The sequence below is a fragment of the Cricetulus griseus genome (assembly GCF_003668045.3).
Source record: "Cricetulus griseus strain 17A/GY chromosome 1 unlocalized genomic scaffold, alternate assembly CriGri-PICRH-1.0 chr1_0, whole genome shotgun sequence".
In the NCBI taxonomy this organism is placed as follows: domain Eukaryota; kingdom Metazoa; phylum Chordata; class Mammalia; order Rodentia; family Cricetidae; genus Cricetulus; species Cricetulus griseus.
In genome coordinates this window covers 221721121-221736111 of record NW_023276806.1, presented here as the reverse complement: position 1 = coordinate 221736111, position 14991 = coordinate 221721121, and the positions used below count along the sequence as shown (strand labels likewise).

At 40.8% G+C, this 14991-nt stretch overlaps 1 protein-coding gene across 2 annotated transcripts in view; it reads right to left on the bottom strand.

Annotated features, from left to right (window-relative positions):
- The window catches only part of Cdk6 (cyclin dependent kinase 6), a 199244-nt gene that overhangs the window by 172785 nt on the left and 11468 nt on the right, over nucleotides 1-14991 (bottom strand). The window contains exon 3 of one of the 2 annotated variants that reach the window (XR_004772139.1): nucleotides 13430-13534. The exons of the other annotated variant lie outside the window; for it this stretch is intronic. The gene's annotated coding sequence lies outside the window, so the exon portion shown is untranslated. The remainder of the gene's footprint in view (nucleotides 1-13429; nucleotides 13535-14991) is intronic. 2 annotated transcript variants of the gene reach the window in all.

Here is a 14991-nt window from a genome sequence, read left to right as displayed (position 1 = left end):
GGTGTTTTGTCTGTGCACCACATGTTTGCCAAGAGGGCAATGGATCCCCTAGAACTGGAGTTACAATGGTTGTGAGCTGCCATGTAGGTTCTTGGAATTGAACTCAGGTCCTCTGTAAGAGTAGCCAGTGTCCTTTAACCACCAAACCATCTCTCCAGCCTTGTTATTTTGAAGAACAAAATTTTGGTCTTAGGCTAGCTCCTATGCATTTCATTAAAGACACTCAATAATTCTGCAGGACTTGAATATTTTGTCAGTTAGGCTAGGAACAACAGAAGAAAATAAGCCCAGGATTGTAATAGAAAATGAGACAGATTTCACTACTACTGCATTATGTCAAGGTATAATTCTTTATAAAAGCAATTACATACAATGAAAAAAACCAAACAAAATCCCACCAAAACATTATGCTGAGTGGCTGTAAAGAGAACAGCAAAACAGCCACACGATTCGTTACTTGCCAAGTATAAAGCTCCTGACTCCAGAGACCTACTGTGTTCTCTCACATGACTCCAGAGACCTACTGTGTTCTCTCACAGGACTCCAGAGACCTACTGTGTTCTAGCACATGACCCCAGAGACCTACTGTGTTCTCTCACAGGACTCCAGAGACCTACTGTGTTCTCTCACAGGACTCCAGAGACCTACTGTGTTCTCTCACAGGACTCCAGAGACCCAGTGTGTGTTCTCTTGCAAGTGAGTTTTCTGGAACTTAGGTAAGGAGCATAATCTGTTACAGTCACATAGAATCAAAACTTGAATTCGCAAATGATCTCCACTCCTGGTTAATAACAGTGACTGAGCAATAACATATCTATTATTGCCAGGGCTTCATGCGTACCCTCCAGTTTTTTCATGCGTTCCCGACTCAAACTTATTAACTGAGATGCCTTTCACAAGAGTACTGTGTATATAAGAATATTTGGGAGCTGGAGAGATGGCTCAGCCATTAAGAGCACTAGCTGCTCTTCCAGAGGACCTGGGTTCAGTTCCCAGCACCCACCTGGCAGCTTGTAACTGTCTGTATCTACAGTTCCGGGGGATCTGATATCATTATACCAATGCACATAAAATAAAGCTTAAAAATTATTTAAAAAAAGAATATTTGAATGAAGGCTCAACAATTTGCTCATGCTTTGCCCTATAGATATTAATGCTTCATGCAATTATTTCTCATAATACATGTGTGCATATGAAGCTGACGCCAACCCACAATCAACAGAATAAATTTTGAACTGTTGCACTAAGGAGCGATCAGAGCTTCTAAGTTTGAGAACAGGTCTGGAGCGGGGAGACAGTCATCTAGCGCAGGGGCTGTAGGCTGCGATAGGGACAATTTTCTTTCACAACCAAACTCTCAACTTGGGATTTGGGAATCTTTGTTCCTGTAAAAATGGGACAGAGGGAGTTTCTTAAGGACTAAATTACTTTGAGCACCAATTTATACCTGCCAGAATCCACTTATTTGTCAGAATTAGTAAGTAAATGATCATAAAAAGGAGGAGGTGGTAAAAATCAAGGATGCAGAAAGCTGGAAGAGAAAGAGAAATAGAATTAATCCTATATAATATCACTTGTCTCAAAAAAGAAAACAAATGCATCAAAGCTTCCTTCTCTGTGGCCGTTGGTTGTGTTCCCAACTGCTTCCCCACACATATCTAAGTGCAGTGAGGACATTCCCAACTCTTACTGCCAAGTTAAAATGAAAACGTTCTCAGTCTAGAAATGATTGAGGTGGTTTTCTTTAATCAAATTAGAGCAGCCAAATGGTCCTTTCAAAGGTAACTGTCTACTCTGCAGCTGTATGCAAACTACCACATCAAATGTGAGGGGAAAATAGCAATAGAATTGTGTCCTTACAGTACCGAGCTAGCTGCAGAGATGGAGAAACAAAAGCATCAGTACAGCTCAGAATTGCATTCACAGGGAGCTTCCAAAATGTGCTGACTTCACAAGCTCTGAACAAAGTCCCGAAACTTCCAGTATAGAATTAGCTATTTTAGGGAGGAGAGGACATGGGGAAATTCCCCCCCCCTTTAAAAACAGCCAAGCAGCAATAGATACCTTGAGTCATTTACCCTGGCAACCAAAGCCCAAATGAGAAACATTAAAAGACTGACTGCGAGACCTCTCTAAAAAAAAAAAAAAATCTCATAGACCATGCTTTTTCACTTCCTGTCTCTATCAAAAACACACCATGGTGAGTAAACTTGCGTATGCAGCAAGCTTCAGTGAAGTTGGTAATGATTCATTTGCATGCAGAATTTAGTCTTTTAAATCATCAGACATGGGAAATTCCTGCAATGAATGAATTTATAGTTAATTACTTCTCCAAGTTTTCTAGTTTGTTTCCCTTAGGAAAAGAATCAGCTGGCCAACATCCCAAATATGATGTCATATTATCTTTCACATGTTACAGTTTCTACCAGCTGTTGGCTTCAAGATAGTATATTAAGACTATGAAACCTACAACATGAGAGGAATTCAGACAATCAGGTGCAACAGGCATCAAAAGAATGACAATGTTTGTTCTACTATCTCCCAAATTAAAAGAGGAGGGTACAAAGGGCAAACACAGAACTCATGGGACCTCCCTACTTCTGAGCAGCTGCTCTAAACCTACTCTGCTCTCCTTCCTCGCTTCACCCTTCCTCTGACATACTAAATTTAATGACTGGGCATCAAAAGAACTTCCTGAAAGGACCAAGCAATCCTCAGGCTGCAACTTTCTTCCCCCATCAGAGAAGCAAACTCAAGTGCTAAGTGGCAGACTTGGTACAACTATCTACCTCCCTTCTTTCCAGATAGCTGAAGAGAAAGAAATAAACCCAGACTACAGAAAAGACCCAAAGACAGACAGACAACACACACACACACAAACACACACACACACACACACACACACACACGCGCGCGTGTGCGCGCCATGTATACTAGAGCGCTTAATAGATCTTCCAGGTGGATGAAAATAAGCATCAGTGAAGAGATAGTGACCTCCAAATCGGAAAAACAGATAAATTGGGTATTCAGGAAATAGCTTTTATTTGTGGGATTTCTTTTATCCCTTCATTTCAAAGTCATTAATTTTTAATACATAATATTGCATCTATATGTATATGTATGTTTTATAAATCAGAGAATGTCAATGCCATACTCAAATATTTTTACTGGAAAGAGTCCAGTGCTCTAGAACATGCCACGAGGGTGCTGTGGAGGAAGCAGGAACTAGACCAAGAGCCAGAAGGTTCAACGGGGGAAAGGAACAGGAACAGCTCACAGCGTCAGTTGAACAGATGACATTTGATCTCAGAGCTGGCAGTGCCCCTGTTGCCACCCTCATGCTCAGCATTACGGAGGGAAAGATCATACGGCCGTACTTGAACACTCTTGCATATCTTAACCGTTGGTTTTCTCATTGACCCAAAAGCAAATTCTATAAACCATACTCCCACCTCTAATTCCCTCCTCTAGACAGACTTCTCAGAACCCGACTCAGAAACGAAAATTAGCAGAGAGGAAACAGTCTGTTTAGTAGTTGTATTAGCTATTCAGGCTTTTAAAAAATGTAATACAGAGTGGCAGGGAGGTGGCTCAGCAGGCTAAGGGCTTGCCATGCGAGGACCAGAGTTCAGATTCCCAGCAACCACATAAAAGCTGGGCAGACATGAAAAGTGCCTGTCGTCCTAGCACCACCAGCGTGAGCTGACCTGCTAGACTAGCCAGAACTGAGAAGCCTGCCTGCCAGAACTGGATTCACAGAGAAAACTCATCTTGGAAGACAACAGTGAAAAGCAATTGCAGACACTGCCCAATGTCAATCTTACCCATTCCCACACTCACAAAAAAGAATGCGTACTCCACACATGTATGAACACACACACACACACGAGCTCAAGCGTGCACATGAGCGCATTCACACATGCAGGCACATACACACACAAACACACACAGGCAAGCACTTGGGCACACCCAAGGCAGGAAGAGAGAAAAGAGGGCCCAGACTTCTTATCTGCATTGACAACTAGAAATTGGAAAAAGACAAGAAACAAATGTTTTAAGATGTTAAGACTACAGGTGAGCCCTGGGCTGCCTTGGCTTTCTGTTTGAAAGCAATTTCTAGATTAAACATACAGGGAATATGTCAGAGGTTATAGTTTCACTAAGTGAACAGGTCAGAAATCAAAGTAGAAAAGACAAGGAGAATAGAGAAATAAATAGTAAAAGCTATCCAAAATACAAGTTTCAGAAACCTACATGGAAAACATCAAACTCTTCTGAGTATCAAACTGTATGTATGGACAAGCTTGCAAGCAATGGACACTTGTGAGGAAGAACCCCAGAGAGTTGTAAGCTGGCGCTATCTAGGGCAAGCAGCCTGTCAAGTTCCTACTTGTGAAAGAAGACAGGGCAGAAGAGAATAATGCTGCTAATGCCAGGCTGAGCTCGTCCTGAAGAAAGCCAACACTAGGTCCCCTCACCAATGGCAACAATGAAATAAACTAAGCCTTACAAAAATCAAGCTGAACCTTAACCCAACTTGACTGCCCACTAAGGAACACAACAAAACCCAACACTTATCAATGTAACACTCACATATTTGACCTTCAACATAAAAAAGTTAGGCAGACATACAGAAAAATGTGGGCTGAAATTAAGACAAAAATCGATCCTCAAAAGTAGATTCAGAAATGATATTATTTATGGAATAGCAAAGACATAAAAAGCATTACAAATATTTATATTCATACTCAAAAGGCTTCAAGGAAAACACAAATAAAACCAGGTGAAAAATGATGAGTAGATATCAAGACAAATTATTTGGTAGACCAAAGGAACTACTATTGAATTTTTCTTGGGGTTTGGGGGGGGGTTCAAGACAGGGTTTCTCTGTGGCTTTGGAGGCTTTCCTGGAACCAGCTCTTGTAGACCAGGCTGGTCTTGAACTAACAGACATTTGCCTGCCTCTGCCTCCCAGCCACCGGGCTTCTACTATTGAATCTAAAATGGCTGAAAGACACTTAAGAAAGTGCTCAACATCCTTAGCCATCAGGGAAATGCAACTCAAAACAACTCTGAGATACCATCTTACTCCTGTCTGAATGGCTAAAATCAAAAACACCAATGACATCTATGCTGGAGAGGATGTGGAGAAAGAGGAACTCTCCTCCATTGCTGGTGGGAGTGCAAACTTGTACAACCACTTTGGAAATCAGTATGGACATTTCTCAGGAAAATGGGAATCAGTCTACCTCAAGATCCAGCAATCCCTCTCGGGCATATACCCTAAGAATGCACATTCATACAATAAGGACACATGTTCAACTATGTTCATAGCAGCATTATTTGTAATAGCCAGTACCTGGAAGCAACCTAGATGCCCCTCAACTGAAGAATGGATAGAGAAAATGTGGTACATTTACAAAATGGAGTACTACTCAGCAGAAAAAAACAAAAAAACAAAAATACAAAAAACAATGGAATCTTGAAATCCACAGGTAAATGGATAAATGGATGGAACTAGAAGAAAAACCATCCTGAGTGAGGTTGCCCAGTCACAAAAAGACAAACCTGGTATGTACTCAATCAAATATAAATTTTAGACATAGAGCAAAGGATTACCAGTCTACAGTCCACACTGCCAGAGGAGCTAGGAAACAAGGAGGACCCCAAGAGAAGATTGCACAGTCCCTCTGAGAAGGGGAGGGGGACAAGAACCTCTGAGCAAAGTGGGAGCACGGGGGGGGGAGCAGGAAGGAGGTGGGAAGGGAAGAAGGGGAGGGGGAGGAGAACAAGAGGACTGAGGCAGGGGAGGAATAGAGGAGGGCAAGAAAGGAGAGGCCTTGATAGAGGGAGACAGGACAGATATGGAGAGAGGTCTGGCACAGGGGAAATGTGAGATCCACAGGGATGACCCAACTAAGAATCCAAGCAGTGGTGGAGAGGCTGCCTTTGATGTCTTTCCCCTTTAATGAGATTGGTGTCTACCTCGGTTGCCATTCCTAGAGCCTTCATCCAGTAGCTGTTCGAAGCAGAAGCAGACACCCACAGCTAAGCACTGAACCATACTCCTGGAATCCAATTGTGGAGAGGGAGGAGGGATGAGCAAAGAAGCCAAGATGGTGCTGGAGAAACCAGCAGAAACAGTTGACCTGACCTATTGAGAGCAGGGAGACCCTAGTCATAAAGCTGGGGAAGCAGCATTGGACTGAACCAAGCCCTCTGAATGTGGGTGCCATACAGGAGGCCAAGACAGTCTATGGGTCCTCTAACAGTGGAGCCAGTCTTTATCGCTAGAGCACAAATGGACTTTGGGAGCCCATTCCCTATGGAGGGATACTATTGCAGCCCAGATACAGCAAGGAGGGCCTAGGCCCTGCCCCAAATGATATGAAGGACTTTGAAGGTCCTCCATGGAGGGCCTCACTATCCCTGGGGAGGAGTTGGGGAATGGGTTGGGGGGGTTGGTGGGGAACATGGGAGGATGGGAGGGCAAGGGAATGGGGGGATGGATATGTAAATATGAATGCCTCTAAAATAAAAAAAATTATTGAATTTTAAGAAGACTAAAACTGGGCTGGAGAGATGGCTCATTCGTTAAAGGCTAGGCTCACAATCAAAAATATAAAAAGTCTAAAATCATACAGAATATTTTTCAGATTACAATAGAATTTAAAAGAATAAAAATATTTGTAAAATCCTTTTTCTGCTTAGTAATTTAAAAAATGGACAGTTCAAAGAAAAGTTACGAAATATTTAAAATATTCTGAATTGAATGAAACTACAATAGGCTAAATTTGTATGGAACAAATAAAGTCACATAAATGCCTGCATTGAAGTATTGCTATTTTAAACTAAATAAAGACAACTAAGTATTAAACAGAAGGCAGCAGCAAACAAATGCCAAATACAAAAACAAAAGAAATCAATGAAACCAAAGACTGGTTAAATGAAAATAAAATTGACAACAACAAAACCCCACAAAACTGGGCTAGAGCAATGGCTCAGCCATTAAGAGCATTGGCTGCTCTTCCAGAGGATGTAGGTTCAATTCCCATTACCCACGTGACAGCTTGCAACTGTCTTTAACTCCAGTTCCAAGTAATTCAATGCACTCACAAAGACATGCATGCAGGCAAAACACCAATGAATATAGAACTAAAATTTAAAAAACCCACAAACGAACAAAAAAGGAAGCAGAAATTATTAACATCAGGAACAAGAGAAGGAACTACAGACATTTAAAAGACAAAAGAATAAAGAATACAAACCACTAAACTCCAGTTCTGGATGGAATTCACATTTCGTAAACCCCCTAGAGAATTTGTATTACAAAATGTGATTCATCCTATAGCAACTTACAGCCATTAAAGAAATCAAAATACAGAATGGCAACAATTAAAATGACTCATACTACCAAGTGTTAGGAAGGTTGGAGACTTCACACATTGCCAATAGAAATGATACAACCAGTGTGGAAAAGTCTAGAAGTTTCTTTTAAAATTAAGCACATTTTCGTCATGCCCATTAGCAACCCACTTCTAGATGTTTGCTCCAGAAAGGAAAACATATGTCATATCAGTGCAAAGATCTACACATGAAATGTCATAAAAGCATCGTTTATAAGAGCCCCATTCTGGAAAACATACACACTGACCATTGACAGGCAGGTGAATGAATAAACAAACCGTGGTAAAAATCAAGTGCTGGGAAGAGTGCACTACTGATAGCGTCAACAACAAAAACCTTTTCCATGAAAACAAAAAGAAACCAACCAAACCAAAAACAAAACCAAACAACACTGCTGCCAACACACACACACACACACACACACACACACACACACACACACACACACAGAGAGAGAGAGAGAGAGAGAGAGAGAGAGAGAGAGAGAGAGAGGAGAGAGAGAGAGAGATAGAGAGAGAGAGAGAGAGAGGGAGAGAGAGAGAGGGAGAGAGAGAGAGGGAGAGAGGGAGAGAGGGGCTGCTGAAAAGATTAGTAGACAACGACAGGAAAACGAACAGTGTCAGGAGTTCAAGAAGGTGAGGTCACTGACTGCCAAGGCCCTGAAGTGTAGTATTTTAGATCTTGATCATTTATATTGACAATCATGTCTCATGGGATGCTTAGCCAGTTTAATGAAATAAAACAGAATAGAGAGAGCACCACACTTAGACATGGTATTTCTGAAGAACAGGGATTATGACTGACAAGGACAAGAAAAAATACAAAGGCAACCATAAACTCCAGAGTATAAGTCAAAAAGTACATTCAAATAGGGCAATTTTAAACACATCATGCAGAGCAAGAAATACCTAAAGTAAGGAAGGACTACAAAGTCTTAATGAGTTCCAAAGTTGAACTTTTACGGAAGAAAACACTATTTGGCCTTGTGCTGAACTTTCCATATAGTTATAAATAAGCATTCTGCTGGCATTCCACTTCCACGAATCAACTGTACACAAAGCAGGAAAGACAAGAACACAGTATTTAATCACCAACAAGCACTGCACTGTTAAAGGGACTGCAGAGTAGAGGAAGTTAGGGATTTTTCTCTTCTTACTAAATCAACATGGAGATGCAGCCAGAGTGAGTGATACTAAACCCGATGCTTCGGGATACTGTTCAAAATTATTATATGAAATAAAGACAGCAAAAAAAAAAACTTTAAAAAGCAATGATTAAATTTTCATCTTCAGATTAGGAAGCCCAAACAAAGACAGTGTCTGGAGTTTGGAATCAACACACAGAACCAGCGTGTCACCTAGAGTCGAGGAGGCAGCTACCAGCAGCCAAGAAGGCGCAGTTAAAAGACGTGTCTGGAGAGCTTCGGGTACAGGTGGGCAGTGGGAGCCACAGTGGTTTGGCTTTTGTCGTTTGCCATTTAATCATAAGCACACCAACTACGGACATCATGGCTACGGAAACAGGCTGACCGTATGTGGAGGAGGCCAACTCTTCATTCCATTACAGTGTGGTGCAGGTTCCCTTACTTGGAGTCTGTGGGGGGTGAATAGCTTATAATCAACAAAATTGGCAAAACAGATTTTGGAGACCCAGGCTTTGGAACTCAGAGACATCATGTAAGTCCACTCTGCAGGTTTTGGTTCTTAAAGAAAGCCTGGGCCAGGAAGACAGGTGCAGATCCACTCAGGCTGTATCTAGCTATCTGTCAATCCACTTACACCACTGGACTTAAGACAACACAATCTTTACATGAATTCCTAGCTGCTGCCTCACTTCCAGCTTCTATCTGAGACATGGGGGGGAGGGAGACAGAGGAACACCACTCACTGTGCAGAACTCCCCCACCTACTACTACATGTCTGAAAAAAAGACACTCATGACATGATGACATCAATGCAAACAACATCATGGTAAATTGTAACTAACTTTGTAAACTGACAACTTCTCTCCTCTGCTAATTTTGGTATTGAATTTCAGTAACATACCTGAGGAGTGACTGGGTAGCACACACTTTCTTTCTTACACTATTCTTCCTTTCTTCCCTCCTTTTAGTAAAAAAGTATTTCTATAGCTGATCAGAACCAGCTGACACCACAGTTCACCAGCTGATCAGAGGAGGTGCACGAAATCCTAGCACAAAGCAAAGGCTGAGCACTTGAGTCTCAGTATGCGTGGCGTTCTGAAGAAAATGGCCTCCAAAGGGAGTGGCATTATTAGGAGGTGTGGCTTTGTTGGAGTGGGTGTGGCTTTATTGGAGTGGGTGTGGCTTTGTTGGAGTGGGTGTGGCCTCATTGGAGGAAGTGTGTCCTGTAGGGGTGGACTTTGAGGTCTCATATATGATCAAGCTACATCCAGTGTCTCAGTTCACTTCCTGTTGTCTTCAGATCAAGATGAATGCTCAGCACCTTCTCCAGCACCAAGTCTGCCCACAGAGTGCCATGTCCCATGGTGATAATAGTGGACTAAACCCCTGAACGCTAAGCCAGCACCAATTAAATATTTTCCTTTATAAGAGTTGCTATGGTCATGGTGACTCTCTGCAGCAATAGAAACCCTAATTAAGACAGTATATAAGAAAACAGACACAGCCACTGATGCAAGGGCCTTAGAGCTTACACTAAGCAAAGAAGACCTATACCAACCATTTTATAAACATTCAGTCATGTGTCATGTTTCCACCAGAATATCTAAATCAAATCTGCAAAAGGAGTAATGATCACTTACAGTAAGTATCATTATCATTTACTATTACTGATACAAAGTTATGGTATCGGGATTTTCACAAGGGAAATCTCTGCTTGTCAATTATTACACTATTAAACTGCTTCCTAGCTCATAGTCCAATTTACAGCCACAGACTGAACCACATCGTACTGTAATTATTAGACATTTAAAGTACTAGACAGAATAATTAAATGCCTACTGAAATTTGGTGTTAATTTACACTTTATTATCAATGATCCTGCTGTGAAGTAATATTTCATCCATTTACCTGCCCACTCGTTTACTTGACAGTTGCTTAACAAAATACCTTCAGGACACTGTTCTACATACAGGAAGCAACAAAGTGAGAGAACAGATTAAGATTCATGCCCTCTTGCAAATCTTATGCTAATGGCAAGCAGATAGCACACATTAATTCTTACAAGCAATAAATGAGTGGGCAATGTGTTAACAATGTAAACCATTTAACAACAGTTAAAATAAGGTCCTCAAGAAAAGCCACCAAACAATGTGATTTATTCCTACAGAATTCTGAGAAAGGACACTGATTTCATTCATCGAATAAGCACAGGTTCAAGGGCTTCATCAATATGGCAGACTTTCCTGTTTCCTTCAGATCCCATGCTACATCAGGGAACTTGAGACCTAGCTGCTAGGCCAGGTTCTTTCCATCTTCCTCAACTTTAAAGCCTACCAGTGTTTTCCATCCACGCTCCTTTCAGTGTGTCTACAGTCCTTTCAGACACACAGTGCCATCGTAGACCACTGTCTAATGATAGAGTCTACTCTTATATTATCAGTGAAGTGAAACACGTACCACTTTTCATAAATTTGCTTCTCTTAATTCATCTCAAAAGCCAGTAGCCAGTCAGCCAGTCTTCCTTCCTTCTACAGGGTCTCCTGCAGCACAGGCTAGTCTTGAACTTGCTATGTCGTAGAGACTGGCTGTACTTCTGCCTCAACCTGGGATTCTAGACCTGGGACCTGGACCACTGGATTCAACTGCATGCTGAGGTCAGCCCCGTCACTCCAAGGCAATCAGAAGTAGAAAGGAGTAGAGAATAAAACCCTAAAAAAAACTTTGCCCCTGCAAAACCAGATGGTGGATCTCTGATCCCAGTTGGCATGGGCAGTAGTTTAAAAATCCAGAAGTTCATTAAATCAAATCACAAAAGTTAAAATAATTTAGAATGGCTAGGAGGATGTTATGATTTTTGAGAACTAGTCTGTAAAACACCCTGTTATTTCAAAGATCATATAAGTCACAAATTCTTCATTCACAAGTAGCTCTGTGAAACATTGTATCCAACATTTCAAATATGCATGTCTCGGTTCTTAAAAGGTTCAACAAGAGAAGAATCTCATTTTTACCACTCTTCAGTATTTTTCTAAAACAATTTTCTAGGGTTGGGATGCATACTGAATCATCTAAAACTCCCAACTTGAGACTATAAATTCTCTTGGTCTCCACAAAAACAAAAACAAAAACAAAAAACTATCTTGTTTGGGGTCTGAGAGATTGCTCAGTGGCTAAGAGCATCTGTTCTTTGTGCTGAAGACTCAGGAACAGTTTCCAGCACCCATGTGACAGCTAACATATATCTGTAATTCTAGCTCCAGGAGATCCACTACCCTCTTCTGGCTTCTACAGGTACCAGGCATGAGCACAGCACACATACTTGCACACAGGCAAAACACCTACATAGATAAAATAAGTCTAAAATAATTATAATAATAAATAAATAAAAATATATTATTTAAAGTCAGTACCCCAAAGTTTAAAAACCCAATTCTTGGAATAGTCTTTTGTTTTTCTTTTTCTGTAGCCAAGGGGCAACACTCCCGATGTAATACTTATATGCCTTTTAAAACCAAAAGCATGCTAGGAAAAGTAAATGTTTTATGGTAAACATTAGGAATACCCAGCACAGAGGGTAAGAGAGTGCTTATCAATAAAGAAAGTGAGAAGAGAAAGAAGTTTTACTAGAAACAAGTGCCCTTGAAAAGAGCCTGGCTTCCTTGATTGGAAGAGCAACCCAAGTGCAGAACAGTGTGAGTGTCATGAAGTAGCTTTGTGACAGGAAGAGATCTGAAATGAAGCAGAGGAGCTCAAGTGTGTGACATAAAATGAGTCATTCTGTTTAAGATTTATGATTTGAAGAAGGTGGAGAGTGTGGGTGAGACGGTACTTGCTACCGGCCCTGATGATCTGTGTTCAATTCCTGGAACCCATACGGTGGAAGGAGAACCAACACTTCCCAGGTATCCTCCGACCTCTGCCCCTGCACACCTGAGTGTCCATCACATTCACACAGAAAAATACCAGTAAGTAAGTGTGGAAAAAATTAAACACGAGCTACCAGGCAACGAATCTAGAGTTGTCTTGAAACGTAAAACACAAAGGACAACAGGATCCCATCTGAGAGACCGCACAGGACGGTCTACAGACTCTCATGCAGGAAAATAAAACTCCACTACCAGACTGGATCGCTGGGATGCAACAACGGGCAAATTCAACATTAATTTTAACATAGATTAAAGATTTTATTTTATAACACTGAATCCATTCATGCTGTCACATGGGGAGGGGAGCTATGAAAATACATACTTCCACTTCATCAGGCACCCGGCAGTTTCCTCCATGAAATTATATTTTCTGCTTGAGGGCAAAAGTTCGTTTTGCTAATCATTTCCATTTTTTAACAGTTTGACCTTTTAATAGTTTCATTTGATCATGCCAACCCACTAACGCCCAAAGTATAGGAATAACTTCCTCCTTTACTGTTGAGAAATGACACTCAAGGTACATTAATAATTTACCCAAGATCACATAGCCAGTAAGTTGAGGGATCAGGGAAAAAAAATCAAAATCTCCCAACTCCTGGTGCATGAGTAGGATACTTCTTACTATTAGGAAAATGGCCAAACAAACCCAAACATACACTGGTAACAACGAGCCTTCAAAACCCCGCTAATTAACCTTGATGATCTGGCTGTGTTTTTGGAAGCAATTTTATACATTTCATATCTCCATTTATAGGATGGGGCAGGATGGAGACATGTCTGTATGTGACCACTGTGTGGATCACATTTCAACAAAGATGCTCCGTAAATACCTGTTCAGTGGTCAGAACTTTACTTCTCAGATATTATCAGCTACTTCTGAGAACACAGTAACTCAACCTCTTTATTTGACACTCTTTTCATGTAATGCAAAAATAATCCAAAGAGCCCTTACCTCAGCAACTCCTTTCCTATGACATCATTCATCGGCTTGGTAATCAGGTACTTGTCACTGGGTATATGTTATCACAAGACTCTCTGTGCCTCAGGGATCCTATAACTAGGATTAGTTGAGAAGGATTAAAGTATTTTATGTAACAGTTAATGTAAGGGAATAAATATGTTCTGACTGCCACACCAGAGGTCCAAAGTTGTCAAGACAGGAACGTATCCAAGAAGAGCTCATATTAAGGAAGGCACCAACGGGGCAACTTCACACACTGACCCTGAAACACGGGAAGCATTTCAGAGTGGTGCAGGGAGGGGCCCCGGGCCACATTCTGAGGTTTATTCCAAGTAAAGTCATTGAACTAGATTAAGAAGGGTATCTGCAGGAACCGGAAAGGTCTGTTTGTCCACAAATAACAAGTGCACAAAGAACACATGAAAATATCATTAAAGTCAATATCAATAGTGAAGACAAACAAGGGTAGCCAAGAAACATTTAAAATGTGAGTACACATTTGAAGGCTCTTACTCAAAAGACTTCATGTATGCCTACAGTAGAGCTAATGCCCCCTGAATCTTCTAATACCAATGGTAACCCAAAATATTTGCAAAAACACAGTGAGTATGCTTTATATGTCTATAACTGTCAACTAGCAAGTATATGTTTCCTAAACAAATGAAATATAGTAAGTTACATTAGGCACCCTGAACACTGGCTACTCTTCCAGAGGACCCAGGTTGATTCCCCAGTACACACAGGGAAGCTAACAATCACTTGGAAAATCTCCAGTTCCAGGGGCTCTAACACCCTCTCCTACCCTTCTTAGTTAGCTTGGTGTTTGACTATATATCCCATACACAGAAAATAATTTTTAAAAATTCCTTAAGAATAATAGACAGTGAAGCACTATTTTTTAGCAACAGAAAAAAAAATTACCCGTTGGTTTATTTGTTCAAATGTACAGTCAACTATCTATAAATAAATGAGTCTCCAACCGTGTGTATTAAACACAGTGACTCTATCAACTGAAATCTAAATGAAAAAAAATATTAAGGCACATTTGATCTGCAAGTTGATCTGGTATAATGACAGATCCATTTCACTTTTGTCCCCAAAACACACAAGCACCAAAATTATCCATGAACACTAGTAAAACAGGAATGCAAAAGTTAAGGAAGGGAAGAATAATGTTTTCAAAGGGAAATCTTTGGAAATTGGTTTTCGGCAAATGAAACATTCTAACCACATTCCTGGTGTACATAAATATTGGGAACTGACAAGTCCTCAGGAATGCAGAGATCTAACAATGGCTATTAAGTGAATTAGAAGCACTATTAAAAAAAACAAAAACAAAAAACAAGTATCCATCTCTATAGATATTCAATGACCATAGTCTTAAAAAAAACTAGAGCCCCAAGAGTTACTCTAATGTGCCATGTTTCCCTTCCTACAGATTTCACTTTCTCTTTCCTCCACAGTGAGGCTCCATGAATTCCATGGTGATACACTTATACACACAAAGGAATACAACCTCAGAGCTAAAACCTCAGCATTACTCATTTCAGCTA